The sequence below is a fragment of the Lactuca saligna genome, chromosome 3 (assembly GCF_052625555.1).
Source record: "Lactuca saligna cultivar CGN05327 chromosome 3, ASM5262555v1, whole genome shotgun sequence".
Taxonomy (NCBI): Eukaryota; Viridiplantae; Streptophyta; class Magnoliopsida; order Asterales; family Asteraceae; genus Lactuca; species Lactuca saligna.
Window position 1 is genome coordinate 35,965,405 of NC_136419.1, and position 25,310 is coordinate 35,990,714.

Here is a 25,310-nt window from a genome sequence, read left to right on the forward strand (position 1 = left end):
TTCAAATATTCTGCAACTAGATTACGGCATCCCTTTTCTAGGTTGTAGCGTATTGTGTTGGGTTCTAGCCTTAGTATTTCATTTGGGTGATTTACTAAGGACTCAATCTATCAACTAACTTGAATTCGTTTTTCTCCCGTTTTGTAGATGTCAAAGTTTGACAACTATGGTCTTCCCAAATCCCGTGGAACAAACATTCCACATGAAGATGATATTCCACGATTCGATCGAGGAACAAGAGATCATGCTTCACTTCCTCCTCCTCCTCCTCCAATTATTCTCCCTAACCCACAAGATTGTAAAGCTGAAAGGTTCAATATCACTCAAGCCCTTTTGGCAAGTAAACATAAAGAAGGAAAGTCGGTGTGTGCACACGTCTTAGGGATGAAGTCACACATTGATAGGTTAAGAATGATGGGATCCGTTGTCGGTGAAGAGATAGCTGTTGATTGGGTTCTTCAATCACTTCCTAACTCATATAGTGAGTTCGTAAGAGAGTACTATATGATGAACCGCGACGTGACCCTTATAGATCTCACCTATATGCTTATTGCTACTGAATCAGCAATGGTTTGGCGCAATAGTAAAGCAAAGTTGATTGGTGAATCTGCCTTCGAGACCTCTATGGATATAGACAATGGCAACGAAAGACATGCAATGATTGAAAAGATTGATCATAAGAGAAAGGCGATGTCTGAAGTAGTTCCATGTCCTGTTCCAAAAAGAGTCAATTTGCTTTTATTGCCAAGAGAAGGGGCATTGGAGACTAAGCTGCCCTATTTACCTAAGAGATCTAAGAGATGGGAGAGTCGAAACGTATGGCTCTAATATAGGTAAAATCCATTAACTAACTCTTTTAAGCTTCTATTCTAGATTCTTAATACATAATGTGATAAGATTACAATTGATGTCTTGTAAGATCGAAGAAAAGAAAGGAAGCTTAAGGGAAGAAGTGAGCAGAATCTAACCGTGAAGGAATGGATTTCGATCGCGTTTCTCGAAGATTAGATTCTTGAGCTACTACTTAGAGTTAGAATTAGATTGCTAAGAAAGATGTATTAGCATAAGTTTTTCAATGAGTTGCATTGTAAGGACAAATTTTTCCGCAATAAAATAAATTTTGATTTTAAATTTTATTTATTTATCCTTACAATGGCGTGTATGAAAAATTGATGTTAAAATTATTAGCAATAATAGATTTGTTTCTTATTGTGTTATGGAAAGTCAAGAATTTACCAAATAGGGAGAGTTTCTCATCGCCCAAGTTTCAATTGGACAGAAACTTGGAATCACGCAACTTGGTTGCATGATGAATGAGAAATTTCATATTTGGAAATTAGACAAATTCGTTGACAAAGTGTCAAGTGAAGGACTAGGAGATCGAGTACACAAAGTTGTGTGTTGATCAAGTTCACAAAGATATTCGTCATGATTTACTAAAGGTTTGGTAAATATGATTATACTTACAAGATTAAGTGTAATTCTGAATTCATTAAAGGGTTTAGATCAATAGTAGAACGAATAAGGAGAATCAAGTAGGCAGAAAGATAAGAGTTTCTCCATTCTAAGAAGAAAGGAGAGTACCTTTTATGCTTTATGATAGGTCTTAATGATTAAGAACCATATCTCAATTGATCCTCTAAGTGAGTCTTAGTACAATTGTATGTTTAAGAAGAGGAATCAAGGATTGAAGAAATGGTTAAATCAAGAAGTCTATCATACTTCGTTCCAATAACAAGTCTTAAAGTTAAGATTGTGACAATGAGTGAAAAGTATTAAAGGTTTATAACATTCATCAAATGTGGAAAGTTGTGATGTCTTGAATAAGACAAAGACCGACTAGGACCAATTTATGAAGTGTTTTGATAAAAACTACACTAACTCTTGAATATTTGTTTGTCAAGAAATGTTTATTGACAAAAGAATCTTATATGTCAAGGAGTCAGTGGGAGTCTTATTGGTCTGGAAATGTTTCAAGAACAAATCAAATAAACCTTATCGATCATCACTAGCACACGAGTTGAGGTTTACAACCTATCGTGTTGACAATATTTTGATTTTGTGTTGTTCCAATTGAGTTAATTATGCATGTGAGTCCTATGAGTTCTCATCTTGAACGCATAAAAAGGCAAGGCACCTTAATCAATGAAAGGTACATTGATAGGAAAAGGTGAGCTGCTTAACTACTTGGAAGATGTGGTGGGCAGCTGTGCTACCATAAGGCAAGAAATCAAGATTAAAAAAGGCTCGGTCCATATGAGTTTGAATTTGTCGTAAACTTTGGTTTTAACAAATTCACATGGATAGGAACAAATACACCATTTAAATCTAAGTGTCATAAGATTTCCTCCTTCATGAAAATGATTGTGAGGAAATGCTTTCACTAAGAAAGATTTTAAGAAGATAGTGATTGTAAAATTACATTCTCGAATTCGATCATGGTTACGGTATCCCTTTCCATAATTTGAATTGTGAGGTTTGGCAATTAGTCTTAATTGTTAAGACACACATATGAACTATCTAAGGCAAATCTGTATAAGTTCAAGAAGCCTTGATAAAAGATTATCAAAGCACTAAGTATTAGAAACATGGACTTAAGAAATTCAATAGGTATTGTCTTTCTGAAAGTTAAGATGTTTATGAATACATGTCGAAGCTAGTGGGAGCATAAGTGTTATATTTTATAGTAATCATCATGATAGTGGGAGCATAAAAGTTATGATTGTATGATTATTATGGAAAGTATTGCAAGTTGGCAATATTAATTATAGAAAAACAAGAGTTATACCTTGCAAAGTCGTAAGGGTTGTAAAGTTGTTTTTCTATAATTAAGGGAGAGAATATTATGCTTCATTTCAAATCTAAAGGATTAGGTTGTGAAATGTTAATAGATTTAGTCAAAGGTACATAGTGTGTTCTTAAAATTTCGATTATGATTACGGCATTCCTCTTCACAATTCGAATTTTGAGAACATAGCAAATAAAACATTATGTGTCGTGTCCCATACGCTTCGGGTATATGATCGATTGCAAATGCTTTAATGATTGACCATTCTAAAATTTTCCAAATGTCTAGCGCATTTAGAGGGAAAAGGGACTAGAATTGGTTTTGACTAAAATAATTAAACAACCATCAAAGGACAATCCAAAGTTCGACGAGGATTGGTTGCTTGTGAGTAGTTGGAAGCATGGTATTGAATGGACCATATCGACATCATTACGAATAGATAAGATTCTATTAAGAATAAGTTGTCATATGGAAAATATGGAAGCGTGTCCATATTGGGAATTGAATATTGAAAATCTATGAGTAGATTAGAAACTTTTATGCAAAAGGATGTTCAAAGGAATGTACTTTGAGAGAGAGACATCATATCTAAGGAATTGTCTTGTAACAATCTCCGATAGAAGATTTTGTAACATCATTAGCAATAGTCTTTGTGACTTTGGTGCAGTGTCATTACGAAAGGATAGTTGCATAGAATGTTAGAATCTAGCATATTCTATAAGTAGCAAGAATTTGATATTCTTACACTTATGAAAAAGGATTTGGAGTTGTAAAATGAGAATGATTGGAAATGTGTTCAATTTGTCTATTTCACAAAAGTAAGAACCATAGGTAAACATTGTGTGCATGCTAGGAGCATGGGGCAAGTGTTGGAATTCAAGTAAGAAGTTGATTACCCGAAACGACAAATAATGAGTAATCGGTATGGTGATAAATAAAAGGAGTTTCATTTATACTCAAAGGTTTGAGGCCATATGGGATTAGTATTATTCTTGTGTTTCACCTTGCATGTTTTGACTTCCAGAATAATTGAGTTTATTAAGAATAATCGAATTATTCAAACGGGCCACGGTCGTTCATATGTTGGAAGTAGATATGAATGAAGACTGTCGTGAATTGGTGTGTGGATTGTCTAGAAAAGTATTAGACATAAGCAAATGTTTGCTGCAACGTTCATGAGTGCTTATGAATATGATTTGAGCATTGGATTAAACCCACTCTCACTTGGACCACTCCATGAATTGTATCACGAGTGATTGGTGAGACGATAACATCTTATATTCTTGAAACTGAGATGTGTGAGTTGTATCTTGCTAATCGGTTGCACATTGATAATATGTAAACGCACTAGTAACTTGGTGTTATAAAACATATTGTTGTGTGTGATTTGGTTAGTGAGTGCAAGCAAGCATTGTATCAAAGTTTATCCGTTCCTTTTATTCAAAGGATAAAAGCGATATCTTTGGGCCCCTCGATGGTTTAGTGATGACAAACGTAAATGCTCGGTCGGGCTAGGGCTAATTTGATTTGTTCAATTAGTCAGTCGTCATAAATCAGAAATCGAGAAGTAGTACAAAGAGAATGATTAGAAATCATATCTCATATGATATCTAGAATGGAGGAATATATGATCCCTTATCTAAGGACACGCGTATCGGATAGGATCAGAGTTGACAGCGGCTTTGGAAAGCTACGATTGCAGATCAGGATCTGAAGTCATACGCATAATAGTTATTAGATTTATCCAAGTGGGAGACTGTTGGATTAGTGTCTAAGTCCATAACTATTTTGGTATGTACTTGACCCGATGGTGCATGGTCCTTTTGGGTTGCCTTCACCAGAGCAAATTGATTGGAGAAATAAATAAAGAGAGAATGGATAATATGATTTATTAATATGTTATAAGAATAATATATTAAAGGAGAAATCATATTTGTTTAATTAATATTGGTCAATAATTAATTAGGAATTAATTTTGTGATCAAGTGTAATTAATTAAACTAGAGGGGCTGATTTGTAATCATGTGATAGTTACAAAATAAGGTAAGGATTATCTTAAATATATGGTGAACGAATTTGAGGTGATAAGGCCTTAGAATTCAACTATGATAAGGAATCAACGATTATCTTATGGGTTGCTTTGTGGATAAGCAACTAGATAAAGATAATGACTGAAACCCTATCTCTACACTTATATAAACACCCCTTGGCTCATGAATTCGTGTATCCCTTCCCAAGGAGTCCTAAGGACAAATTCTAACCTCTCTCCTCTCTCTTTATACCTTCTCCATTTGCTCTTGGTGTTTGTAAGCCGTTAGAGGAGTGACACTTGTGACTCTAAGACTTCCAAAGTCATTACAAGGAGATTTGGGATTGTTATTGCTACATAACAATCAAGGTATGATCTTAAACCTAATTACATATTAATATGATTACTTGAATACTAGAATTAGGGTTTATAGTCTTGGATTCAAAGCATGTACAATAGAGAAGCCTGGATCCAAGCATTAGGGTTTGTATGAGCACATAGGATGTCTTATGACCAAAACCCTTCAGTTAGAATATAATTGCCTATGAATCGTACATTATTTATGTACAATACAAGGATGACTACAGTGCTCCCACTAGCACTGACATATATATATATATATATATATATATATATATATATATATATATATATATATATATATATATATATATATATATATATATGGCTTATCTATGTTTCTCGAAATTCAAACTCCTTGAACATTCTCATTGAAACAAAGAATCCAATTACTCCCACTAGCTTTGACATATGTATGGCTCATATTTATTTCTCGAAATTCATACACTTTGAACTTTCTCATTGAAATAATGATCCATCTTGCGAGATGCTTATTTTGGTCCATAAATGAACTTGTTAAGCTTACACTTCCTTCAAAACCTATCTTGGTTTAATTATGTGTTTGTTCCTATCCATGATTGTTTCTACTAGAAGATCCACTTGCACTTAAGGGTTAAGGTCAAGTGCTAGATATACCAAATAACAAAATACATGTATTGAATCTCGCTTTTCAATTCCTCCTTCCATGTTGTAGCCTTTAGGGCCTACCATAACTTCCGATAGCTGGTACACTCTGATTTCTCCATACCAGTGACTCATTTACCTCAGTAATATAGGAGTGTAAGGCCAGAATATTATGTCTCATGGGTGTGTACGGACAAAGTGTATGGCCCAAGTGAGTGTACGGCTGTACACTCATGGTGATACATGACATTTTGTGTTTTGAAGTCCTCTTAAGCATCTAGGGGGTGTGTCTTGACCAATGCTTAACCATATTGAAAGTTAAATGCCATTTTGGACCCTAAAAAGGGTGTGTACCGCACACAAGGAGTGTACGGCGTTACACCGTTGCTCATTATGTAAAACTGGTCAAAAGTGTATTTCAAAGTTCTATCTTCCATTCCCTAAGTGTTCTTGATCAAGTGTTAGCCTAGAACATGAGTTTTAAGGCCTTTAAGCACAAAATTGAGGGGTGTATGGCCACATGGGGTGTGTTCGACCATACACACCTCATTGATCATATTTTTGATGTTTTCTACGGAATAAATCAGTAAGTAACTAGCACAAGGAGTGGTACTTACAATAGGGAAGCATTTTGGGGTGTTTGTGGTCCAAAAACTTAGTAGGTGTTCTTGGTGTTCTTGATGAACACTTGAAGATCTAAACAAAATGAGTAGTATCATGGATGAATGGTAGATCTTTACTAGATTGAGTAATGAATCATCAAATAGATGGAAGAAAACACTTACAACTTGAAGCTTGAAGCGAATAGTTGGATGATACTTGAGAGGATTTTGAGTTCCAACATTGAAGAAGTGGAAAGGTGTTCAAAAATGACCAGGTGTTGAATATATATAGGTGGGAGTGTGTGGTTGGGATGTGTGTGCAGCCGCACACACTGGTGTATGGCGGCACACTCCATATGTTGGAGTGTTTGGCCCGAATTTTCTTGATATGCATTGAATCATCCATTTGGGGACACTAGATATACAAAGGTGTTCGTTGGAGAGCTTGCATGGGAGACACAGATGGAGATGCTACATCATTATTTTGAACAATTTGGGGAAATTTCGGAGGCTGTTGTTATAACTGATAAGCATAGCGGAAGATCAAAAGGCTATGGATTTGTGATTATTTATATTTATTCTATTTGAGTTTCACTCGTATCCAATAACGATGATTGCAGATACCTATTTATTTGTTTACTGCATTTCACAACTTCTAATATCACAATCTTATCACGTCCCCAAATTCAGGTTCAAATATAATTTGATACCTGTATTCCATTATTTTGCCCTAATCTACTACTCAAGTGTTTACTGCAGATACTCGTTTCTTTGTTTACTGCTCTAATTATATTTCATGTAGAACATCTTAAAGATTCTTATTGGAGATCTCTACGTCTTTTATAATCAAAAGATGATAACATAGATATCAATGGACTGAACAACAAATTTGAAAATCATGTATGATTGTTAAGACTAGTAAGATTTACGATGTTTCCATATTCTTATTTATCGATTTAGCTCTATTATATTTTGAGATATTTTACACTTTACTAAATGACAAAAGAAAACGAAAAGAAACCTTACCAAGTCTATATAAATAATTTGTTTTTACGAAAAAACTAATCAAATTAATTGTTAATCAAACATTAGAGTTCCACTATATAAAACATACACACCCTTACTTGATGCATCTTTTTTTTTTTCTCTTCAGAGTTGATCTAGATCTTGATAATATGCTGAAGGAAAGAGTCAGATGGGGTGACCCCATGGCACATCTAGTGAAGGTAGTAATGAAGTTAAACCCTAAACCCTAATTCAAATTCCACTAGCTCATATTATTTGTGTAATGTTTCAGAAGAAGCAATCAGAAGTGATTCTTCCAGATATAGGAGACAATGAAACGATGAGAGAATCAGGGTGTATAGTTCCTCAACAAGTCCCTAATCACAACTGGTTGAAGAGAGGCTTTGAGGCTGCACCAAATCGCTATGGTATCAGACCAGGTTGACACTGGGATGGGGTTGAACGCCGCAACGGTTAGTCAAAATTCTTTTTTTTTGTTTTTTACTTATATCAGCCATGTACTTTATTTGTTACATAATACATATTGCTATCATTAGTAAAAAATCAAAGTACTTTGAATTTATTTTTTTGAATTGATGTTTGTTTGTTTTGCAGGATTTGAGAAGCAAATGTTCAATAGACAAAATGAAAAACAACCTACAGAAAGAGAAGCTTACTTGTGGTCAGTAGCTAATATGTGAAGTGTGCTAAAATGGAAAATATTATCCTCATTTTTTCTTGATTTTAATGTCGCTCTTGATGACTTTTGTGTTGTATTTTAATTAAAGTTCGGATTGAAATGAGGCAAATGGTACATGAAGTATTCTATGCTTTACAGTCTACACAGATGGGCCACCAATTTGAGTCCATTCAATTGAATCCTTTATCTTCACAATTGATGTTATATAAATTGTCATGGGGCAGTTTATATATGCATCAATACAATCCCAAAATCACCAAGATTTGCATTTACAATATGAATCCTTGTTTTGTCATAGTTTTATCACTTCTCGTGCTACTCCTTGTAACTACAACTACCAACCAATTGGTAGCAGTTAGAGGAGGAGATGATATATATATATATATATATATATATATATATATATATATATATATATATATATATATATATATATAATGGTGCTATGAAGAAGTGTTTAGATAAGGAGACAGATGCTCCCCTTCATTTCAAATCTTCCCTCCAAGATCCCTCTAGTTGTCTGTATACATGCAAAGCTGAAGAGGATGACTGTTGTAAGTGGATAGGAATCATGTGCAACAACAAAACAGGTCATGTCAGAGAGCTTGATATGAGCTTATGTGGCCTTGAAGGTGAAGGTGAGATTACCCATTCATTACTAACTTAATTAGTATTTTCCTAGTTTTGCAATGCATGTAGAAATGCTATGGTTTAAATATCAATAACTTAATTAGTATTTTCCTTGATCTATTGTTTTATAGTTCTCATGGGTATAATTTACTATTGTTTTTTCCATAATCTCTTTTTACCATTCTTTAATTATTATTTTTTTCTCAACTTCGTGCACCAAAGTGAGGCGGCACCGTGAGATTCTTAGACAAATTGGTGATCCACTAAGAACCAAGCTTCAGTACCTTGGTAGGCTTCTATCACTTCAAATGGGAAAAATTCTTCCAGAATGAATAGGTGAAGTTTAAGTATGTACTTAATTACTTTTAATTTTCAATACCTTGTCAACAATTGTTGATGGTCTTCCTCTTGGCCGGAGAACTTCAACCTGTAAAGTGCCACACATAGCCATTAGCATAAAATTTAAAAAACTCGAAGCATTTATTTTTTAGTAAAATTAGTTATAAATCTTATAGGAGTAATTTCCCATTCAAAGGCACCACTATCTCAGGCAGCAATACCATGCTCAAAACAGGGCCGGTCCAGACGGTGGGCGAACCGGGCGACCGCCCAGGGCCTACGACTCGAGGGGGCCTAAAAATTCTAGAATATATATATATATATATATATATATATATATATATATATATATATATATATATATATATATATATATATATATATATATATATATATATAGTCCAAATTAGTCCAAAATCACATTAGCCCAATGAATCTTGTATTGTATTTAATTATGGGCCGCTGTGATGCTATCTCGCTGAAGGCTGAAGTGCAAAACGTGATTCCAATTTTGCTAAATATCAAATAGGAATGAGAAGGTAGCGGGGAACGTTGGAAATCGAGATTAGGGAGCCATATGAATCGGTAGGTAATTGAATCGACGCCTTGTCTTGATACTGAATTGACAATTTTCTCTCACAATCTTTCATCTCTAACAGCTAATTGTCTCTCGAATCTAGATAATACATCTCGTAATCTCGTTTCCTGTTTCACAATTAACAATTCTCACATCTTGATTCTCACTTTGTCTCTCACAATCCACATCTTGATTCGCACTTTGTCTCTCATATTTGTAATTCGTCTGCCACAGCCCACTGCCCACACTGCAACTTGCGAGTTCATTGAAGATTTGAAGAAGGCTGAAATCGGTTATTAGATTCAAGGACAAGGACACCACTCACCAGGTAATTGTCTAATCAATTTCAATCTCTTAATTCTCATTCAATTCGTTGGTTTCATTAATCATTAGATTCAAGTAATGAGGAATATGAAGAATTAGGGAAGCAGATTTTTGTTTCACTAGTTCAGGAAAATTTTTGTTTCTGACTTTCTGTATCAAATTGATTCAATTCAATTGAATATCTAGTTTTCATTTTAATTTCTAGCCTTCTGCTTAGTAATTTAGTTTCAATTCTCAAATCTCAATTTATTTTGGATGCTTTAACAATTTGTTCTATTTTTTTACTTTATCAGATTCTTGTCCTCAAAATTTCTCATGTTTTGCTTCTGACTTTATTTTTCAGAATTACAGCTTTAAATTTCAAACCTTCAAAGTATTACTACACTACTAGATATATAACTTGAGTAACTGACAAGATAACAATGTAATATGATGTATTGGTTATTTGATTTTTTATATTATTTTAATTATCATATTAATGTTTTTTGTTATTGATTTTTACAACTTGCTTTGATATTAGGCTGCATCAGTTCAACATATTTCACAAAAAAATCAGGTGTATTCTTTTCTTAAACTAGTTTTTACTTTATTGTCATTTTTCAATTATAAAATGTTTTCTAAAAAACACTTATCCGGTAGTGAAAAACGAAAAAAGCGAAAAAAAATTTAGGCTTCTTTACAAAAAGAAAAAGGTTCTATGGTTAAATTTTTAAAACCAATGAATTCCAATGAAAATGTTGCTAGTGTTAATGAAGAAAACATTAATTTAAATGAACATGAGAATAATGAAGAAAATATTAATTTGAATGGACAATATAAAAACAAAGATGAAAATGTTGCTAGTTTGAATGAAGAAAATATTATTTTAGATGAACATGATACTAATACAAATGAACAAAATACTAATTTAAATGAATCTATTGATATTTTTGAACCTAGAAATTGGGATACTCTTGATATTAAATCAAGAGATATTCTAATTGAAAAAGGGCCAATAAGAGAAATGAATCTTGTGTTTTATACTAGAAAGTTAAATAATGGTTAAATAATAGTTTATCACGTGATCGAAAATGGTTAGTATACTATAAAAATTTAGATAAAGTTTTTTGTTTTTGTTGTAAAATATTTAAATCTAGTAATCAAAAAAGTTTTTAACAAATGAATGATATAATGATTGGAAACATCTTAGTGAGAGACTTAAAGAACATGAAAATAGTAATGAACATTTTGTTTGTATGAGTCATTGGAATGAAGCCACTGGTGAGAAGGTCTCATCATAGTCAACCTGGGGGTTTGAGTAATGTCCTTTACTACCAATCGTGCCATGAATGTATGCACTTTCCTATCCATGTTGGTCTTCTTCTTGAAGATCTACTTGCACCCGACCGTCTTACGACCCGGTACATTGTTAACCAAATTCCAAACTTTATTGTCATACATGGACTGAATCTCACTGTCCATTTCCTCTCTCCACTTTGCAGACTCTGGGCCCGCCATGGCTACATTGTAGTTAGTAGGTTCATCCACTACTTGATAAACATCCTTTTACGATGCACAATGCATGTCGTAAAACGCTCAGACAACGCGCAAATGCATGTCAAGGAAGAACGTGTCATAACGAGAGACGACACACTTTTGCGTGTCGTCTATTTACGATGCGCCGTTACGACACGCATTCACGACGCACATTTACTACAAACTTTTGCATGTCATAACCTTACAACGCACATTTAAGACATGCATTGCGTATCATTAAAGACACTGGCATAAACAAAGATGACACACATTTTTCCGTGACATAATTATAAATGTTTTAAAAATTATATATTTTGATAGATTTAGTAATTTTCAAATTAAATAACACATTAAAATTCTTATAATACAAAATAAAATACATTAAATAAGAAAGATAATTCATTGTATTATTATGTCAAATACAAATTATGATTCCAATAGTAAGTAAATGTAATACATTACTAATATTGCATAATATTTATTATAGATAAGCAAAACATGTACAACATTTAAAGGAACCCGTGAGTAATTTATCCTTTGACAATCTTCATAGCAACTTTAAGCCTTGTAACCTCACCATTGAATTGAACTTCGCCACCATCGACCTAAGAAAAAAATTGCATATAAATATCAAAAAAAAATTAAGGAGCAAATCATTCTATGACACAAGGAAAAATATCACTAGAGAACTGTGAAAAAAAAAATATGAAACAAATGAATGAAAGTGCGTTGCTATTTCTTTAATACTTACTGCATAGAGTAAGACTTGGTCATCATCCATAGTTTCGAAGGACATGGATGTTTGCCTATGCTGCACAAGAGAGGTGTGTTAATAAACAAATCAATGAAGGCACGTTGCTATTTCTTGCATTTAACACAAAAACTAATGCAAATCGTGTAGAATCTCCTAGTTTATATAGGTAATCTTCCAAACTCATTTGATACATGATCGCAATCCAAATAAGATGACTGGATTAAAATTTAAAATAAGGTTTTTTGTTGTAGATTATTTGTAACATGAGCATCAGATAAGTAAATTCCCGGATGATGTGGAGTGGCATCTTGTTCCATGACTCACATTTCTTGAGCAACGCTTTCAAATACCCAATTTGGTAGACAAATCATGTCCACCAACACCTAGAAAGATATACATTTGGTATATAAGTGTTGACCAAGTCAACAAAAAAACGTAGGAGAAATATCTTACAATAAGATTTTTAACATAATATCATAATAGTTTAACGACCCAATTTATTTAGACAAGAACATACCACGAAATGAATCTAGCACAATCAATTATATAGATATTAACAAGACAATATAAAAAGAACAACAAAGGTTACCCCATTTTATAAAAACTAAAAGTTTGAGTTTTAGGGTTTCAAGTCAACTTACCCACATCCCAGATGCATAATCTTCAACTACCCTAAGAAGCTCGACTAGTTGAACAAGAGGATCAAGAGCATCTAGAGCCCATGAAGGTGGTACTTCTAATAATCCAAGAAGAAGTATTTGAGTAGCACTTGGACTAGCAATAGCACAATACCTATGGAAGAGCCTTGCATAAGGCTCTAAATCAGGAAGCCCTACAACAAGAGGCTCATCCATGGCTATTGTTGGAGGAGGAAGTAATACAGTAGGAACACCAATTGTAGTTAGAGTAGCGGTTTCATAACGAGAAACTTCCTCATCACATACAATTAAAATTACACCTGCGCCATTAACAACAACCCACCTTGGTCTAGACGACATTAACTATGGATGCTTTCTAGATCCACGTGAAGAAGCCATTATTAAACACAAAGTTTTACAACTATGTTAGTTGTTATTATCCTTCTTTCAAAATTTGTATAAAAAAAACTTTTCCACTTACCAAGAGAAGGTGGCTTCAGTTCTCCTGCACCGTTTTTTCCTACACCCCTACACCCTTAAAATTATTTTTCTTTATTTTTGAAATATGAAAGGAAATCGTAATAGAGCTTACGTTCAGAAGGTACCAAAAATAAACACTGAGTCAAAAACTGAGAATCCATTTAAGGGTAAAATGACTATTTTACCCCCTTTGATCTAAATTGGACCATGACCGAGGCCCAATCCTTTCTAGTCTTTCCAAACTCACTAAGGGCCATTAGAGTCCTCCAATGGTCCAATTTTCTAAATTAGGCCCAACTCCTCAAATGGGCTTTCCACCCAATCCCAAACTAGCCCTTGGTCCTTAACTATCTCTTAGTGGCCCATCACGGCCCAACATCTGCTAAGCCCAAAGATTGGCCTAAACTAGTCCCGTGATCTTGAGATAAACCTACTACTAGAATATAGGCCTTTAAGGACACGCAAACCATGACACGCAGTGATTTACGATACGCAAAACTGTGTGCCCTAAAAATAACGTCATCTCTTCTAAAATTTAAAGCATTTTTGCGTGCCCTTACGATTAGTGTTAGAACAAAAAAAATGAAAAACACGGGGGGCACTTAGCATAAAAGGCGTATCGTCTAAGAATGTCGCTTTATAAAATTTTCATCGCGCATCCATCTTTAATAGCTAAGGGGGGAAATCAAATCCCAAAAAATTAAACCCCCCGCCTCGTTCTCATCTCCTACAGGCCGAAAAACCCTTCTTCTTTTCATGACCTAATTAACCAAGCTCTGCAAATTCCATGGCCACTTTGAAATCCATAGTTAAATCGGATCCAACCATACCTTTGCCCAATTTTTTTCAGATATGGTATGTCGCCATATTGTATCTTCATATATGGTCCGTCTTCACATAAGCAACAAAGATACTAGGGCTTTGAACCAAACCTCACAAAATTCTTCGGTCAAAAAACCCTTCCCACCGGTAAAACAACCCTTCCTCTCACTCACAACGCAAAAAACCCTTCCTCTCACTCACAACGCTGGAGATTGAGGGTTTTATGACTTATTAATCACCTCGTTCTCTTCTATTCGTTCTGTTTGCCACCCTCCCTCGTTGTCTCCTTCCATCTTCATCTTTCTACTTCTCCCCTGTACTTTCTCAAAAGTAACTGTAAAGGTATTTGATTTAGCGTTTTGATTTTGATTCTTCATCAATTGGAGAATTTGTTCCCATCAAGTCTCTAGTGGAAGAAACATTTGAGTTACAGACGAAAACAAACACGAATACATTGACTTCCAGATATCGACTGTGAGCAACTCAACTGTATTGACTTATATTTCTATTTTGCTATTTATTTTTGGTTATTTACACAACAGTTTGGTTTCGATTTGCAAGAAGTATGGAACCGAATCGTGGAACCAGGAAGATGTACAAGATGATTGAGCTCTAATTTGGTTCCACTTCATTAACATCAAGCTTTGATTCTAAAATCAAAGGTGATAGCTTTCTGTTTCTCAACAGCCTAGGACATCCACTAACAAGAGAAAAAAAAAGATTTTTTCTTTACTTACTTCTTCCTTAGTGATCTAGACTCTGTTATGTACTTCTTGGTGGGATATCTATTAGTTTCAAGTTTAATTTAAGTTGAAGTAATGAAGTGCACGTGAGGTGTTCGATGAAATGCTCAAGTGAGACTGGACAATAATTTCTTGCATTTTTCGTTGTGTAAAGATGGAGGTGGTGAGATGGGTAATTATAGAACTAATAATATTTTATATACCTTGAATTTTAGACGTTATTTGGTGAATCATCATCATATGGTTGCACAAAAGATTCTAATGTGGAAGGGAGATGATTTATGATCCTTTTGTTTACTACATATTAACATTTTTTTTCTAATTATCGTACATTGTTGTTGCAGGTGCTCATGTCAATTGAAGCAAAAGGTTTAAGAAAAGTTCGTATTTTTTCCTCTTTTTTTTCTTTTGTTCACAATTACACATCCTTGTTTAATATTGATACTCTTAGTGATGATACACTATTCAAATTGAGGACGCTTTTGGATGATCATTTGATGGACAAATAGAAAAACATAGCAAGACCAAATCTGACTGCAAATACTCACTTAGTTCCTTGATTTATTAAAGCTCAATTATTTTACTATTTTTCATCTATATAATTTAGTGGTTCCTTGATTCATAGTTAAACAATATTTTTTTTTTGTGGCTCAGGTATTGATGTCAACGAACATGAATGTTTGTGAACATGATAAATTCTTACTGGTCGTGAGGCGTTACCGGCTTATGAGTAAGGTCTCTCTCTCTCTCTCTCTCTCTCTCACACACACACACACACTACATGCTCGCTTAGGGTTTTGTGAAAAGAGATGAAGATAGTTGGTCATTATCTGATAAAAAGATTGAATCTTATATTAATATCAACGTACCGTTCATACTTTCTCTCTTACTACATAATCTTAAAAAAGAAGAAGGGTTTTTTTGCCGATTTTACGCTCTATCATTTTCGTTTTGAATCTTCAAAATCACAGTCAAATTCAAATGACAACCAAATCAGAAAAGTCTATTCAAATCACTACAACTTTATCTATTTGAAATACCAGTCTATATCCCTATTAGAAACAACCAAATCATTTAAAGCTTCATTATTTTTATTCTCAATTAATATGCTTTTGGTAGATGCTTTTTCATCACCGTTTGTGTTTTTTTCTCTATATCACACCTAAAGATCTCAATTTAAGTTTGTTTTCATATGATTGGTTTTTTCTAAATTGTTTCTGATATGGAGTTTTACTGCATAGTATGCATAGTAGCTGTTTGGTAAAATGCCACAATGAATCCATTTTAGGTTATGACAGATGTTATTTAGTTGTATTAATATAGTTTCTTGAAGAAAGAAGAACATGTTTGTAATTTTGGTTGAAGCGCTCATTAAATGAATGTCATTTGTCCGTCATATCTACAATACATCCAAACAAATTAGTGCTTCCATTTCTACAGGTTATTACTTTTTATTTTCCCATTTTTTAGTTTATATATAATATAGAGTTCCTAAACATTATTATTTGTTGATATTTCGGATCAAAACAAACAAGCATTTAAATAACTGGCAATCATTACTCATTAAGCATCCATGTATTGGTAAATAAGCATTTTGTTTCACTACTTAATTTTTCGCTCTGTGGGTTCATAAATTTCCATCCTTTTATACTATTTCTTTCTATAATTAGAAAAAAAAACAAAAATATAACTCAAATTGATCTATTTTCCAATAAATTATTTGTTATTTTTATTTAAGTGATTTGATTTATCCATTTTTAGTAAAAAAAACAAAAAAACGAAAATATAACACAAATCATATTTATAGTGGTGACATCTTTTTGGTCAATTCAAAGGATGTTACCAGGCCCAACTTATATGTTCATGAAGGAATTTGTAGGTGGTAGCTTTATTAAATGTCTAAAACAAGGATTTTTAAGTCTGTGTCGTGTGGTGAGAATTTAAACAATACTTTTTTGTGAAAGTTGACTGTGTTGGACAGAGAAAGAGAGAGAGAGAATGTATGTGGTAAAAGATAAACTTTTGCATTTGACTCCACTTAATTATGTTTATTTTTTTTTACTTTGTTGAAACCTAAAAGATGTACTTTTGATTTGTTTTACTTTGGTCAGATAAGAAGCATTTTTTCTATAAATTTTTGACAAGAAGAATATTTTTTCTTGATTTTGGTATTCTAGGTAAATATATCGTAGTTTGAGAGATTGGTGTCATGAACGTATCATCATCACATTTCAATAAATAACAACGTACATTCAATTACTTTTATTTATTAACCTTAAACTTTAAAAACTTTATTTTGATCCTTTTTTTTGTTAAAAATATGTTTTGATGTTATAAAATCTCATTGTACGCACATAGGTGTTGGTTTGTTTTTATGCTTCTTATTAAAGCATTGCACTTTGTGAGTACATTGCTAAATGGGGCACTTAAATAAATTACAGTTTTAACCTTTTTAAGGTCTGATGTTTTTTTTTAAATTTAAGTTTATTGCTAAAAGTGGCACTGTTATAGTAACTACAATGCTAAAAGTGACATCAAAAATTTAAGGTCTGATGTAGTTTATTTGACCTTTAACCTGCAAGTGTTAGTTTCATGGTATCAGATTGCATTTAAAGAACTTTTTATTAAGTATATTTACTATATTTTGTAATGGTTAGAGAGGATTTCATGATATATGTAAGTCAAAGGGACTTCTATTTACTTACTTACTATATTTATTGCTTTTGGTCCCTGAGTATAACTGAATTTTTCACTTTTGCTCCCACTAATATAGTATAGCCATTTTACTTGGAACAAGGACAAAAAGCTTTACAAAAACCTTAATTAAGGATCAAAAATGCAAAAGAAAACTTTAATTAGCTATACTCAGGGACCAAAATTTAATTTACTCTATGATTTTTTTTTTAATTAAAATTTAATTTACTCTATGATTTGTGATCTGTCAAATTCAGGTGGTTTGGTGGACTGCAACTTAACACTGGGATCAAGCTCTAATATACAAGTTGAAAATAATGTATCAGAAACTAATAGAGATTCAATTGACTCAACTAGCAGAAGTCACTCCACAGTTGTGCATGAGTTTTCTTCTTCTCAAGGATAGGTACTGAAATTGCTTGATGAAAGAATTGGGAAAACTCCTGCTTCTCAGGTACACTGTGGTCCCACTAGCAGTCACATGTGGTGTGGGGCTTCGGCATCCATAAGTCAAAGTCAAACATCAAAAAAGAGCTTCCTTCAGGTATGGTATGATTGTAATATTTGAACATTTCCAACTTGATTATTACTCTCACTTTCTCGATAAATGCAACAGTTTTTGAATAGGCACTTTGTTTAGGCCCACCGTTGACACACCAGGGACAGGGGCGGGGGGACAATATAAGTTAAGCAAGGATCATCAGTGGTAAAAAAGAGAATTTCATGCGCTCAAATGATTTTATATGTTTTTATGATTAGGCAGAGTGCAGATTGATTCAAAGGATTGATGTCAATGTCCAGGTAACCAAATTGTACCTCTTTTAATTAGATGTAAACAACATGAACATATAAGTGATATTATAATATTTTTGTATATGTTTCCAAAACCTTTACTGGGCAGACAGTGGTGATATGTTAGCAATTTCCAGTGATTCATCATTCTATAACTGCAATACCATGTAAGACTAGCATTCATTACTCATTACCTTACCCTAATACCCTATCTATTTTAAGTACAATTTTAAAAAAAAATCATTTTGAGAATTGGTAAACGAATTTTTGTTTGAAGTTTGCCATGACTGGAGATGGGGTAAATGATGCACCTACATTAAAGAAGGCAGATATAGGAATTCCCATGGGCTTAGGCACAACAGTTGCAAAGGTATATTTTCTGACTTTTTGACTAGTCAACTCTTTCTTATGTTAACTTTATGGTTATAATATAAAAAATTACTAATCATTATAATTAGAGTGCTCCAGACATGGTTTTAACTGACGGCAATTTTGCTACAATAGTTGCAGTAATGTGACATTGTAAACGACCATAACATATCATATTAGTATAGTATATTTATACCTTTGTATGGTTGGGATATTGATTTAATTGGATCAAATATAGTCATAATAATGTTTTATACTGCACGAAGTCTTGAAATTGAGCACTTCAGTAATATTGACTCCATTAGACTTTACAGCATATCTAGAAATTTATAAACGTTGAAATGGTATTTACTATTTATGCAGAACTCCAGCTGAAAACATAAATCTACCTCCAACACTTCTATCAAGATTTGATCTTTTGTGGTTATCCTTGACAAGGTAGATATAGACAATGATCTTGAAATGGTATTTACTATTTACATTATTATGTCCATTAGAACAAAGAATCTCCTGCCCTTGGCTTTTCCTTTGGTAGGTAAGTTTTTCATGTCCTTTAAAAGTATTTAAGGAGGTGCAGGAAGAACATCATACAAGCATTTACAAGGAGCTGTTGTATCTATTTAGACTAGGCTTAGAGCAATGGCTGCAAGAGATGAGTTCAGAATAAGGAGCAAGGCTGCAACTATAGTTGTGAATTCTAGCAGAAGTAATCGTGTACGTGTTCTTGTGCTAGCTACTGTTGTCGATTCGAGAACATCCTTTCTTACTGGTCCAATTGTATGTATCTCATGTGAAGCTTTTGTTAGAACTATTAATCTTAGGGATTTCAAGTTTTTCATATTTCTTGTATGTAATTAGTTTGTAATTTCATCTTATTTGCAATTAATAGCAATGTACTTCCCCTTCAATTCTAATTTGGTTCACTTATAAACCGTTACTTGGTCCCTGCAGTTATTGTTCCTGCTCTATTACTTCCTCCTCCAACAACATCCATGGATGAGCATCTTGTTGCAAGGCTTCCTGCTTTAGAGCCTTATGCAAGGCTGATCTTCCATAGGTACTATGCTATTGCTAGTCCAAGTGCTACTCAAAGACTTTTTCTTGGATTATTAGAAGCACCACCTTCATGGAGATTAGACTTTGAATATCTCCCATTTTAGGGTATATATATATATTTTTTATATTTCTTGTATCTAATTAGTTTGTAAATTTTTGTTACAACTATTGATTTGTTTTATCTTTCCATGGAACGATTATTTGTATAACATTAAATTTTATACAATGGATTGTATTTTTTGTATATGATATTTTGTATTGTATTATGAGACATTAAATACAAATTTAATTTGAAAATTAGTAAATCTATAAATAATATTTTTTTTTTAAATTTAAAATTATGATACGCAAAAATGTGTGTCATCTTCATTTATGACATGGCCTTTCTTGACAGGGGCTTTCTTGATACACATTGCGTGTCATTAACACGCGTGTCGTAAGGTTACGACACGCGAATGCGTGTCGTCTTCCTTTATGACAGGGCCTTCCTTGATACGCAATGCGTGTCGTAAACGAGCGTCGTAATTGCGCGCCGTAAACGAGCGTCGTAAATGCGCGTCGTCTATAGATGACGCGCAAAAGCGCGTCGTCTCTCTTTATGACAGGGCCTTCCTTGACGCGCATTTGCGCGTCGTCTGAGCCTTTTACGATGTGCAATGAGCGTCGTAAAAGGCTGTTTTTCTAGTAGTGACCTGAAACACATACCACATAACACAGAAAGCACGAAGCTTAGTGAGTTCCCCAAAATACCACGTACAGCATATACGCCTTTCTAGGCCATAGCTCTATGGGATCTTCCGATCTAAGTGTCTCAGGGGATTTCCATCCCATAACCATGTTGACCTTCCGGTCCATATCGTCATACTCATATCATAACATATTATATATACAACATACATCACGTATTCATCATACACATAAGACTTTCTGGTCACACATAATTACCCTATCGGGTAAGGCATAGTGAGAAGACTCACCTGGCAAGCAGAAAGCGGTTATCTTTACACTTAATCTCGGACTCGCCACTGCCTAACACATAAGGCAAATATCTCTAATTAACACTCGCAGTCTCAACTCTAATTAAACCGGTGATTACTCTTTCCCTATGTAATCGGGTAGTGGGTAAAAGACCAGGTTACCCCTCCAAGGTCTCTATTACTTATGTTGACCAAACCCCAAAGTCAACAGAAGTCAACTGAAGTCAACGGTCAACTCTGACCAGACTCGTCGAATACACAAGGGTGACTCGGCCAGTCCATGTGTGTCTTCTGACTCCTCCAAGGCCTCACTTGACTCGTCGAGTGAACCTTCCACTCGATGGGTTTCCACTGGATTCGAATCGCAGGGCAACCCGACTCGACTCGTCGACTCTTCCCATGGACTCGGCGAGTTGTTCTCATGACAACATTCAACTGACCTTCTGAGGTCAGATCTGATCCTCTAATCCATAGATCTAGCTTCCTTATGACCAATAACCATGTAAAGGTCGAGGCTTAACATACATGCAAAGCTCACAAGGCTTTCCTTGGAGAAATGGCTCCTAAAATGGCATCAAATTCTCATTCCCTCAATGAACCAACATAAAGCATACATAATACGGCTTTATGGACCTCTATGGGTCCAAATCTGGGATCTCTCACACAAAGGGACCCTCTAGTCATCACTACAAGCCATAGAAAGGTGTAGAAAACCCTAAAATCACCAATCTCAACCAAAACAGAAAAGGGAAATAGATTTTATACCTCTACAGTGAAGATACGAGCTCAGGAACTGTGAATCAATAACTCCCTTGACCTTCCTTTACTAGAAATGACTTCTCCCTTGCAAAAATCACACCAAGAATGCTCAAAATGGCTTTATCTCTTTCACTCTTCGCTGAAGCTCTCTAGGGTATCTCTCTTTTGATTGGTAGCCGCACAAGAGGGCTATAAGGTCCTTTAAATAGGGCTCATGCTCGAGGATTTAGGGTTTTCTTTAATAGCGCTGACTCGGCGAGTCCAGATACCCGACTCATCGAGTCCATTCATTAAACAGGTCACCGAGTCGCGATCCTACTCGACGATTTGAGCCGTCAACTTGTCGAGTCTCTTCATATACCAAAATAAAATACTCAAATTTCCAAGCCTGGATATCCAGATGTTACAATTCTTTCCCATGTGAATTATATTTCTCCCTCGAAATCATTCCTTAACCACTTAAAGATTGAAATTATCAACTCGATAGGCACTACTAAAATTATCTTCATACGCTGATATCTTTCTCTATGGACACCCGAAACCACATAGAACTTCCCGAGTTTAAACCAACTCTTTCTCCGCTGAAATACTCCTTTCGAATACCCGGAAACTCTAGTGGCCTGACCCGCCGCCAGACCGCCTACTCGAGCGATCACCATGATATTCGCTCCTCGAATATCAACCTTGTTTACTCACTGGCTCTCTGATTCTCATAAGACCACGTCCAACAACTGACTATTTCTCCTCCAAACCGATCATGCTAAATCATACAAATCACGCCCCACTTGTAAAAGGGTTCACACTCTACCGGGCACATCTACTAAACTGCTATCAGAAACCATCCGAACAAAGATCCCCCAACACTCTGCCCTCAAACACAAAAGCATTACCATGTTCGCTCAGAAGTGTCCTCAAACATCACATTCATAAGCCTCATCTCCAAATTCCATATATCTTTTAACACTACACGAGCTTTGACCTCAACCCCATAGTTGAACCCCTATGGTCACCCATAACATGATCCAAAATGTCTCACTGAATTCCTCCTTGCATCAACTATCTCAGCCCAGTGACACACAAGTCATAAAGTCCTCTTTACCCCAAACATATACTTTACTCTTAACTAGAATCGTCTCATGGACCCCATGGTATTTCCCGTGCCCACGAACCGACCCTGCTCAGGTCTAAGATATTAGGTGACAACATCAACCCCCCCTCTTAACACGTAATTCATCTCTAAATCCGAAACTCTACCCGCCTACTTGACGCATCACTAGATCCAAACTCAACTTGAGAGTTTGGTTTTCCCCAAAGTTGGAACTACGCATCCTAACGAAACGATCATCTCATAAATCATGACTCGCAACTTGCACGCAAACCACCTACCTAATTCCCTTTGGTTGCGACAACCACTACTCAATTCAGAATATAGCGATTTCCGACAAAGACAGAGACCCTAGTCTCGCCTGTGGTCCGACCACCAGGCTCCCAACAACTCAATACTAGGGCTACTCAAGCCTTAAACTCTTCTGCATCATACTCTGATCGGAGAACACTTCATCATCACACTCTTTTACCGTCTAGTGAGTACTATGGCTCCCCGCAGCATCACGATGTGTGACATCCCCAAAATCACGGCCAGAAAAGACCGGTTTTGTTTATACTTTATTTCAAAATCAGAGTTATCTTTTAATAAAAGGGTTGCGGAATTTGTCCCAAAACAATAATATGATAAAGATTTATCAAAATCATTTCCATAGAAATGTATTTCATTAAAAGACTCGGGATGTCATGTTCGTACAGATCAAAAGTATAAACAGTACAATATAAGCCTTACTACATTATTTCATATCTACAGGCCTATATCCGTAATCCCTCGTCCAAAACATCACACCTATGCTCATGCGCCACTACCTATAATGCATAAAACTGAGTAGGTCAGGCTTGGGAGCCTGGTGAGCACATAGGGTTTTCAACCCACAATAAATAAGTTTATTAATTTCATCAATCAACAATAACCCGATTACCCGTTCCCGTTATCCTCACTTTACGTCCCTAAACACCTATCATAAGGGACCTAGCCTAAGGATCATCATCGGGATGAACACTACTGCTAAGGGGATTCCTCAGCAATAAATGTCCTAATAGGCAACCATGTGGGGGATGGAGTACACCGGTGAACACATCGTTCACAACACCTACAGGTTGCGAGCCTGCTAGTGTTCCATTGGACTGTCTAGAAGAGTCTGTGGTCATCATCTATACTCCGCTAGATGACTGGATCAACAACAACAACATCGAGGCCTCTCATCATTTTATCACACATCACCTATTACATCTACCCATGTTTTACCCCAACATTTTCGTAGATATAAAATACATATACAGTTTAAATCATTAAAAACATGTATAACAACGTTCATCTAACGTAGATAGCAAGTATTCAGATAATATGCACACATAGCACGTAATTTATATAAAATACTTCATATCTATGTGTAAGCTGAAAGTAACTATGCACTCACCGGAAAAGGTGGTGATTCCGAACTCAGACAGCGCTTCGCTTCTTAAAAAGAATTTTTCTTCGACGAAACCTAGTATTATTACCACTAGAGTTTAGTTTATTATTCGTCAAGACTAATTAATAGTCTAGCTATTATTATTATTATTATTATATAAGCGTCAAAAAAATACTTATATAACCCATAATAATAGCCCAAGTATTTATTATAAGTTCCTAATAACGTTACTATAATTAAATAAAAGTTATATTAAAAATAGCGTAGGCGTAGCTCATTTACAGCGGGTTTTATAGAAAACCGGGCTTTGCTTGGAGCAGCGTTCCCGAGCCGAAAAGCTCTTCTTCTCAGAGCCTTCGAGCACTCCGGGGCTTCCGCCTTGTGCTAGGGAGGTTCCCTAGGCTTTTCGGGGGATTTCGGGGCTAGAGAGAGGTTCTAGAGAGAGAGAGAGTAAAGAGAAGAAAGAATGGGAAAGGTGTGAAGAAAATGAGGGTGGGAGAGGTGGTATTTATAGGGTGAAATGTGGCTGAACTTGGTGCCACATGTCACCATCTGGTGGCAAGCCTTGGGGAGAAAGCAATGGCCAAGATTGTGCCACATCACCCATTTTCGCACAGCACACTTCCGACTTCTAAAATCTATAACTTTCACATACAACCTCCGTTTTTGACGTTCTTTATATCCATGCGTAGGTAATAATAAGATCTACAACTTTCATTTTGACACCGTCAGTTAATTCTCGACCGATCTTAATTTAACAGTACAAGGAGATTATACTGTTAAACGTCTGCGTAAAATTAATAACTTCTACATACGGACTCTGGTTTTGTCTGTCTTTTTACCGTTGATTTCCTATTAATGAGATCTTCAACTCTCATTTACGTTGCGTAAGCCAAAAACCGCTCGAACTAAAATTCGAGTTTCAGGTCGTGCACTGGTAAGCCGAATCTTAGAAAAATCATAACTTCTTCATACGAAGTCAGATTTGGGCGTTCTTTTTATCGATGTTCTTAGTTTAACATATTCTACGACTTTTGTTTAGATTGCTAAGGCTAAAAAGTCTTCTATCGTAAATTCACTATTTACGTCTCCCGGTGTTGTGCCGGTTTTGCCGTAAAACTTGGGCGGGCCATAACTTCTTCGTTATAGTTCGGATTTCGGCATTATTTATATGTACGGAAACCTTGAGACATATTCTACAACTTTATGTAGAG

The 25,310-nt window shown here is 35.0% G+C and overlaps 2 long non-coding RNA genes across 3 annotated transcripts; both read left to right on the top strand.

The window, feature by feature from the left end:
* Positions 1 to 9,552: 9,552 nt before the first annotated feature.
* Positions 9,553 to 11,764, top strand: LOC145033545 (uncharacterized). The gene is made up of 4 exons (XR_013677607.1): positions 9,553 to 9,662; positions 9,889 to 9,982; positions 10,499 to 11,378; positions 11,460 to 11,764. It is a non-coding gene; the product is annotated as an uncharacterized LOC145033545 (long non-coding RNA).
* A 2,270-nt stretch (positions 11,765 to 14,034) lies between these two features.
* Positions 14,035 to 20,003, top strand: LOC145033546 (uncharacterized). Of its 2 annotated transcripts, none has more exons than XR_013677609.1 (9): positions 14,035 to 15,102; positions 15,275 to 15,310; positions 15,585 to 15,665; positions 17,882 to 18,168; positions 18,241 to 18,425; positions 18,526 to 18,583; positions 18,694 to 18,786; positions 19,149 to 19,499; positions 19,737 to 20,003. It is a non-coding gene; the product is annotated as an uncharacterized LOC145033546 (long non-coding RNA). The 2 variants fall into 2 exon arrangements; XR_013677608.1 differs by having other exon boundaries at positions 15,585 to 15,660.
* Positions 20,004 to 25,310: the final 5,307 nt, after the last annotated feature.